The sequence below is a fragment of the Orcinus orca genome, chromosome 3, assembly GCF_937001465.1.
Source record: "Orcinus orca chromosome 3, mOrcOrc1.1, whole genome shotgun sequence".
Taxonomy (NCBI): Eukaryota; Metazoa; Chordata; class Mammalia; order Artiodactyla; family Delphinidae; genus Orcinus; species Orcinus orca.
Window position 1 is genome coordinate 14,645,997 of NC_064561.1, and position 8,090 is coordinate 14,654,086.

The window sequence follows — 8,090 nt, forward strand, 5'->3', positions numbered from 1 at the left end:
GGTGCTACTTCAGTTCCTTACCCCTTCCCTTCTGACCCTGGGCGGTGAGATCCTCTTTCTCCGGCTGGTCCGCGGCAAGTGGCACTCGAACAGGGACCTGAAGCGTGAAGGCAGTTAAAAGAGAAAGAAAGTGCAGGTAAGAGAACCCTTATGCAAAATATGTGTGGCCACCAGTAAAAGTGAAACTAATAGAGGCATAAGGCAATAGTCAGAAGTAAAATAAGATGGGGCAAAAGGGCTCAAAGGAGTGTGAATTATTTGCTCAGGTTTTACTTTCGATGCTTAAAGCTCGGGGTAATAAAGTTTCTACCTCACAGTTGACTGAATTTTTACAGCATATCCATGGTGTATCTCCCTGGTTTCCTGATGGAGGCTCTGTTGACATAGAAATCTGGCAGAAAGTTCGAGAAGATTTAAAAAATTATTATGAGTCTCGAGGGCCTACTCATACTCCTGTTGTTACATATAGTTTGTGGACTCTGATAAAAATATGTTTAGATGCTTCTCATGATAGTGTTGATTTGAATGTAAAGTCAGAAAAACATAAGCCTCTGACAGAAGGAGAGACTGTATTATCAGCTACTGTGTCGCCACTTCCTAAACCGAAAGAGCTAATTAATTTAAATATTTTAGATGAAGAGGAACATTTTGACTTAACAGATGAGGCTTGTAAACATAAAAGAGAGAACTATCCTGAGGATGATTTTCTAATGGCTGTGACAGATAAGTCAGTGAACAAGCTGCAGGTTAATAAGGACTGTCTTGCTCAAAAATCTACATCTGTAAAAATGCTCAGTCCCTTGCAGCGCGCTGTACAAGGAGCCATGAAACGAAGAGAAGATCCTATTTTCTGTTGTCCCGTCATAGAAAGACCTGGTCCTAATAATCCTCAACAAGCTACTAGGGAGCATCAGGCTCTCCCTTTGAAAGTTTTGAAAGATTGAAAATCTGCCTGTGCTCAATATGGGCCCACTGCTCCTTTTACTGCTGCTATGGTTGACAGGAGAAGCTCTTCCCCCCGCTGATTGGAAGTCTATTGCACGAGCTTGTTTAAATGGTGGAGATTATTTAATATGGAAGTTTGATTTTTATGAACGGGCTGCTGAACAAGCAGAAAAGAATGCTGCCCATAATATTCCAGTTGATTATCATATGCTGATTGGGGAAGCACAATATCTTTCTTTACAAGATCAATTAACTTATCCCTTTGTTGCTTATCCTCAAATAAATCATTTGGCATTACAAGCCTGGAGGAAATGTCCTTCTACACACAAAACTGAGGATCTTTCAACAATTAGACAGGGACCTGATGAACCATATGCTGATTTTGTAGATAGATTGTCACAGGCGGTGGGGAGACTCATTGTGGACGGACTCACTGGTACAATTGTAGTTAAGCAGCTTGCTGTTGAAAATGCTAATAATGCGTGTCAGGCTGCGATTCAACCTTGGAGAAAACGGGGAACATTGGAGGATTATATTCACCTTTGTGCAGACACTGGGCCTACTTATATACAGGGTGCTGCTGTGGCTGCAGCATTAACTAAAGTGGGGTTCAAAAACAATCAAAAGAAAACAAAGACTTGTTTTAAATGCGGAAAGGCAGGTCATTTTGCTAGAGAATGTAGATCTTTTAATTCTAACCCTAGTCCTTCCTTCCCTACTCAAAAACCTCCAGATGGTCAGAAAATCCCTGGTTTATGCCCTAAATGCAATAGGGGAAAACATTGGGCACAACATTTTTGCTCAGTGGCCCACAAGGATGGGCCACCACTGTCGGGAAACTCCTCCCGGGGCCTTCCCCGGCCCCAACAAATAATAAGGGCAATGTCTGTGTATCCTCCTCAAATTATCAATCAGACATTAACCAAAAACAAAAACATACAATATCCTCGCTCTCCAGAGCAACACCAGGAAGCGCAGGACTGGAGCTCAGCACCTCCGCCCGATATGTATTAACTCCTGAAATGGGTCCTCAGGCCCTCTCTATGGGCATCTGTGGACCTTTACCCAAGGGATTGATGGGACTATTATTGGGAAGAAGTAGTGTCACCATGAAAGGTTTATTATGCCAGGAGTCACAGATTCTGACTACGAAGGAGAAATAAAAGTCATGGCACAAACTATTAAAAATATAATAACTATTTCTCCTGGTGATAAAATTGCACAATTGCTACTTTTGCCCTTTGTACCTCATGGACACATTTTACAACATCAAAAGAGAGAAACAAAGGCTTTTGGATCGTCTAATGCTGCCTACCGGATTCAGAAGATAGGGAAAGAACGTCCAGAAATGAAATGAACCATTAATGGAAAGGTTTTTTCAGGTTTGTTAGACACTGGAGCTGATGTCTCTGTTATGACGCAGATACACTGGCCTAAACGTTGGCCCATTAGTCCTACTATTACAGAACTTCACGGAATAGGACAAAGTTCTTCTCCTATGCAAAGTAGTCAGTTTTTTTTATGGCAAGATAGTGAGGGCCATTCAGGATATTTCCAGCCTTATGTTTTGCCTGGGCTGCCTTTAAACCTCTGGGGCCGAGATATATTAAAAGAAATGGGAGTATTACTTTATAGTCCAAACTCTCAAGTCTCTAATATGATGTTGGATCAAGGATTTCTTCCCACAAAAGGGCTGGGAACAAATCAACAAGGAACTGTCTCTCCTATTGATGTGAAAATAAAAAATGATAGACAAGGTTTGGGTTTTTCTTAGGGGCCTTGGATTCTCCTCCACTCACTGCTGATCCAATTACTTGGCTGACTGATGACCCTGTATGGGTGGACCAATGGCCCCTCACAAAGGAGAAATGAGAAGCTGCAGAACAATTAGTACTGGAACAATTAGGGCATTTAGAAATTTCCAGTAGTCCTTGGAATACTCCTATTTTTATTATCAAGAAAAAATCTGGAAAATATAGGTTATTACAGGATCTAAGAGCTGTTAATAAAACTATGCTAATAATGGGAGCTCTTCAACCAGGCCTACCCTCTCCAACAGCCATACCACACATTTATCATCTTTTAGTTATAGAGTTAAAAGATTGTTTTTTCACTATTCCTTTGTTTCCTGAAGATAGAAAACATTTTGCTTTTAGCTTGCCTGCCTTAAATTTTAAGGAACCCATCAGGAGATTTCAATGGAAAGTATTGCCTCAGGGCATGGCAAATAGTCCTACATTATGCCAAAAATATGTGGCTCAGGCCTTGACTCCTGTGAGAAAAAGGTTTCCATCGTTATATCTCATACATTATATGGATGATATACTTTTAGCCACTGATAATATTTCTTTATTAGAGACTGCTTTTCAATTTTTACAACAGTCCTTACAATCATTTGGCTTGGTCATTGCCTCAAAAAAATTCAAAGACAATCTCCATTTTTATATTTGGGAAAATATATTGATAACACTACTATCAGGCCTCAAAAACTGCAAATTCGAGTTGATAATTTAAAAACATTAAATGCTTTTCAAAAATTACTTGGAGATATTAATTGGCTAAGGCCTTCCTTAAAACTTACTACTGCTCAATTACAGCCTTTGTTTGATATTCTTAAAGGTGACTCAGATCCTTCTTCTTCACGCTCTATGACTCCAGAAGGATTTCAAGCTTTACAAATAGTCAATAGATCTATCAGTTCTACACAATTAACTAGAATTCATACTCACCTTCCAATTTTCTTAATAATTTGTCCAACTCCTCATGTGCCTACTGCCGTCTTATGGCAAACTGTTGGAATTATTGAATAGATTCATATGAAAACTACACCCTCTAAAGTTATTAACCCTTATTATGAACTTACTAGTAATTTAATAATGCAAGGTAGAACTAGATGCTTACAACCTGTAAGTATAGAACCTTCTCAAATTATTATCCCTTATTCAGTTAGTCAACAAAATTGGCTTTTTCAACATAGTAATGAATGGGGTCTTGCTCTTGCAGGATTTTCAGGTACCTTGGAATGCCATTACCCTGCTGATAAATTGATCCAATTCAGCAAACTTAACTCATATCTTTCCTTCTATAATTAGGCAACAGCCTGTTCCTCGTGTACCTTTGGTTTTTACGGACGGTTCTTCTTCAGGAGTGGCTACTGTAATCATTGACGACGGAACAAACCTCATTCAAGAAAATTCCTTGACTTCAGCTCAACGTGTTGAACTGTATGCTGTCATTATGTCTTTTAAACATTTGCCTTCTATATCTTTTAATTTGTTTTCTGATAGTAAATATCTTATTAGCTTGTGATTTCTTCTGGAGACTGCGACCATAGGACATACTAATGACCCTGAATTATCATCCTCTTTTCGTTTGCTTCAACAGCTTATTCGTTCCCATGATGGTCCTGTTGCAGGTCTGTATATCCGTGCTCATTCTAACTTGCCTGGTCCATTGACTAAACTTAATGCGACTGCAGATGTTTTAACTCGATCTAAACGTGATCTTTATCCTGTACATTTTCCTCCCAAGAATAGAGTTGAAGTTACTCCTCCTCCTCAATCTCTTTTCCCTAAAGCAGGACATGTCCCAATTTACCGTACTCCTCCTTTCCGTTCGTCATGCTGTCAAGAATGGCTAATGTACTGCATTCATTATCTTCATACTCTTGATACTCATGGTCCATGTCCTGGACACCCTCATATTATGGTAAGTTATGATCAAACTGCTTCACAAGCAGCACAGCCGTTGCACGCTTTACACCGTCACTCGGCGGCTACATTACACACACAATTTTCCCTTACTGGTGAAGCCGCCCGACAAATTGTTAAGCAATGCCCACAATGCTTACCTCACCTTCCTGTTCCACATTATGTTGTTAATCCTCGTGGATTATTACCTAGACATTTATGGCAAATGGATGTTACTCATATCCCGTCTTTTGGGAAATTACAGTTTGTTCATGTCACTATCGATACTTATTCTGGTTTCCTCTGTGCTACAGCACAGACCGGAGAAGCTACTAAACATGTTATCACTCATTTATTACACTGTTTTGCTTTCATGAACCTTCCCAAAATTATTAAAACAGATAATGGGCCCGCTTACTGTAGTGCTGCTTTTGCAACATTTTGTAATTCATTACAAAATTACCCGTATTACAGGCATTCCATATAACCCTCAAGGACAAGGTATTATAGAACGTGCAAATAGATCTTTGAAACTAACTATTGAAAAAGTAAAAAGGGGGGGAATTGTATAGAACAACGCCACATAACCTTATAAATCATGCTCTGTTTATTTTAAATGTTCTCACTGTTGACAAATTTGGCTGCTCTGCAGGGGGAAGGTTGGTGGCTGAGCCAAGATTGGCCTCTCAGTCTCCAGAGGTCCTCTGGAAAGATCCGTTAACCAGCACTTGGCGTGGTCCTGATCCTGTGTTGATTTGGGGACGTGGTCACGTGTGTATCTTTCCCACATCAGCGCCTGGACCTTGCTGGCTTCCTGAGCGCTTAGTCAAGCAAATAGATGGCTCGCCACAGCTCACAACTAGTTCAGAAGATGAGGGAGCTCTGCATCTCTCCCGAAAAATTGACAGTGTTGATTCAGAAAGAGAGAAGAAGAGGAGACCACTTGCCAGAATGACTCAAAGGAGTGATGTTCCAACTTGGGGACAAATTAAACAACTGGTTTCACGAGCTCAAGAGTCAGTGAAACAACAGAATAATCCTGTTACACCTGTAACTTTATTTTTGGCTATGTTGGCAACCATTTCATGTGTTCCCTCTGTTAATGCAGCAACTTACTGGGCCTATGTACCTGATCCTCCACTATTACAACCCATATCTTGGTCTGAAGCAGAGTCCTGTATTTTACAATGATAAGTGTTTATGGGCCTCTTATTGGGAATATAAAAATATGTCTGTAAATTATACTAACTGGTTTAGTACCCATCCTGTTTGTCTTAGCCCATTGAATCTGGAAACTGGATGTCTAAAGGCTATTAGTTATGAGCATACAGATGTTTGTGAGGGAATGCATCAATCAGTTTGTCAGGCTCTCCAGGCATCCTTCGTTTTACAGGAACCAACATTACTCTTACATGCCCGGCTACCAGCCGACGAGAGTATCTTAAGGATACCATCATTTGGTATAAAATGGGCAACCTATTAATATTAGAGGTCGAATCTCATACGCCTCACCACTTAAGGATTCCGCTATTACTATAGCCAAGGTTACAGGTGAAGATTCAGGAAATTATTTCTGTATGAAGCGTTTACTTGGAGGACAAGGGATATTTATAGCTGGGCATAAGGTTACTATTCTTAACAGAAAATCAAAAAATCAATTTCCTCCTTTTATGAGGAACTTTAACTTTAACGTTAACGTTAACTTTAACGTTAACTTTAACTTTAACGTTAACTTTCCTGGATCCACTTTTGAACGTTGCAATGCATCTTGGAATAATAACCAAATATGGTGTACTATAGATTATACCAAGGTGCCAATTCTTATCTCTTCTATTCCCATCATAGATAGGTTTATCACATTTCAAAAGAACTGAGATATATGGAAACTAGCTCTAACTTATTCCAATACACCTGTTATAACTTGTGTTGCTCCTCCATATACACGTTTGTGTGGTTCTATTAACATTGGTAATTCTTCCAAAGGAGGATATAATATTAGCTGTGTTAATTGTACTTTTAGCAGTTGTATGTTCCCTTCTGCAGGAACGCAATCTGTGCTTATACTAAAGCAACCCATGTATGTTATGGTGCCTGTACATCTGAGAGAACCTTGGTATGAAGATACTGGAGTACAGGCATGGGTGGAACTCTCTAAAGCCTTGCAGAGAAGGAGACGCTTTCTTGGGTGGCTAATAGTAAGTTTACCTGCCTCGGCTGCTCTGTCTGCTACCGCGGCTACTGCCGGTCTTGCTCTTTCACAGAGTATTCATCATGCTCACTTTGCTAATCAGTTATCTCAACATACCAGTCTTGCTTTATCTTTACAAAGTCACATAGATTTACAGATTAATAACAAGTTAGATGAATTTAAAAATGCAATTTTGGGGATTGGAGATCAGGTGGCAGCTTAAAATTGAGGATTCGTTTAGCTTGTCAGGCAAAGTATACATGGATGTGAGTTACTCCTTAAAAGTACAGTGACTGTATTTGGGAATGGGAAAAAGTAAAAATGCATCTGCTGAGTGTTTGGTCAGATAATAATATTACTCTTGATCTTAAGAAATTAAATGCTGAAATTCAGGATATACAAAATGCACATCTTGATGATATTTCGCCAGAAGATGTAATTCAAACTTTACTGGACCATTTAAAGTGGTTAAATCCTCAGTCTTGGATTACCGGAAGGTTGTCAGGATTTATTACCCTGGCCATAATTTGCCTATTATTGATATTAATCTTCTCATGTCTGTTTCGTATCCTCATGCAACAGTATACTACTCTCGGCACTAAACTTCATGGAATTATTTTGCAGCAAAAGTTAAAAAATAAAAAAGGGGGACCTGTGGGAAGCAGTCAGCCTTGAGAGCAGGCTACGGACATGCCAGGCATGCCGCCGCTGCTCGAAGGGACTGTCCCTACTTGTTCCCCTCCTTGTTCCATTCCATGGGAGATAAATCACCAGGGCCCAGAGATCAGAAAGAATGTAAAATGAGACAAGCAAAGCTGTCTCCCCCCTGCACATGCAGGTTATTTTTGATGCTTCTGGGTTTATGGATTTTCTCCCAGGGAAGTTAACCTTGAGCCGAGACAGTCTGTAGATAATGTAAACCACCATCTGGCAGCCTTCCTTTTTCTAGTCTAGATAATCTGCAACTGTAGCATAATAAAATTTGCCTTGCAACCATCAGTTGTCTTGGTCCTTCTGACCCCATCTGTCGGTGCCACTTCAGTTCCTTACCCCTTCCCTTCTGACCCTGGGCGGTGAAATCCACTTTCTCCGGCTGGTCCGCGGCACACATGAATATATGTTTTTGTCTTGCTTTACTGCACCTGTGCTGTCTAATAACAGATATTTTGTCTGCTAGTAGTGTTCTAGATTATGTCTTTCCAAAGCGCTGAGGCAGTGCACTTATTCTGTAGTTGCAGCTGATGCCTGAATGTATCCTAGCTGACAAA

The 8,090-nt window shown here is 40.1% G+C and overlaps 1 long non-coding RNA gene across 1 annotated transcript; it reads left to right on the plus strand.

Annotated features, from left to right (window-relative positions):
- Positions 1-5,042, plus strand: LOC125964107 (uncharacterized). The gene is made up of 2 exons (XR_007476790.1): positions 1-136; positions 4,038-5,042. It is a non-coding gene; the product is annotated as an uncharacterized LOC125964107 (long non-coding RNA).
- The last annotated feature ends 3,048 nt before the right edge of the window (positions 5,043-8,090 follow it).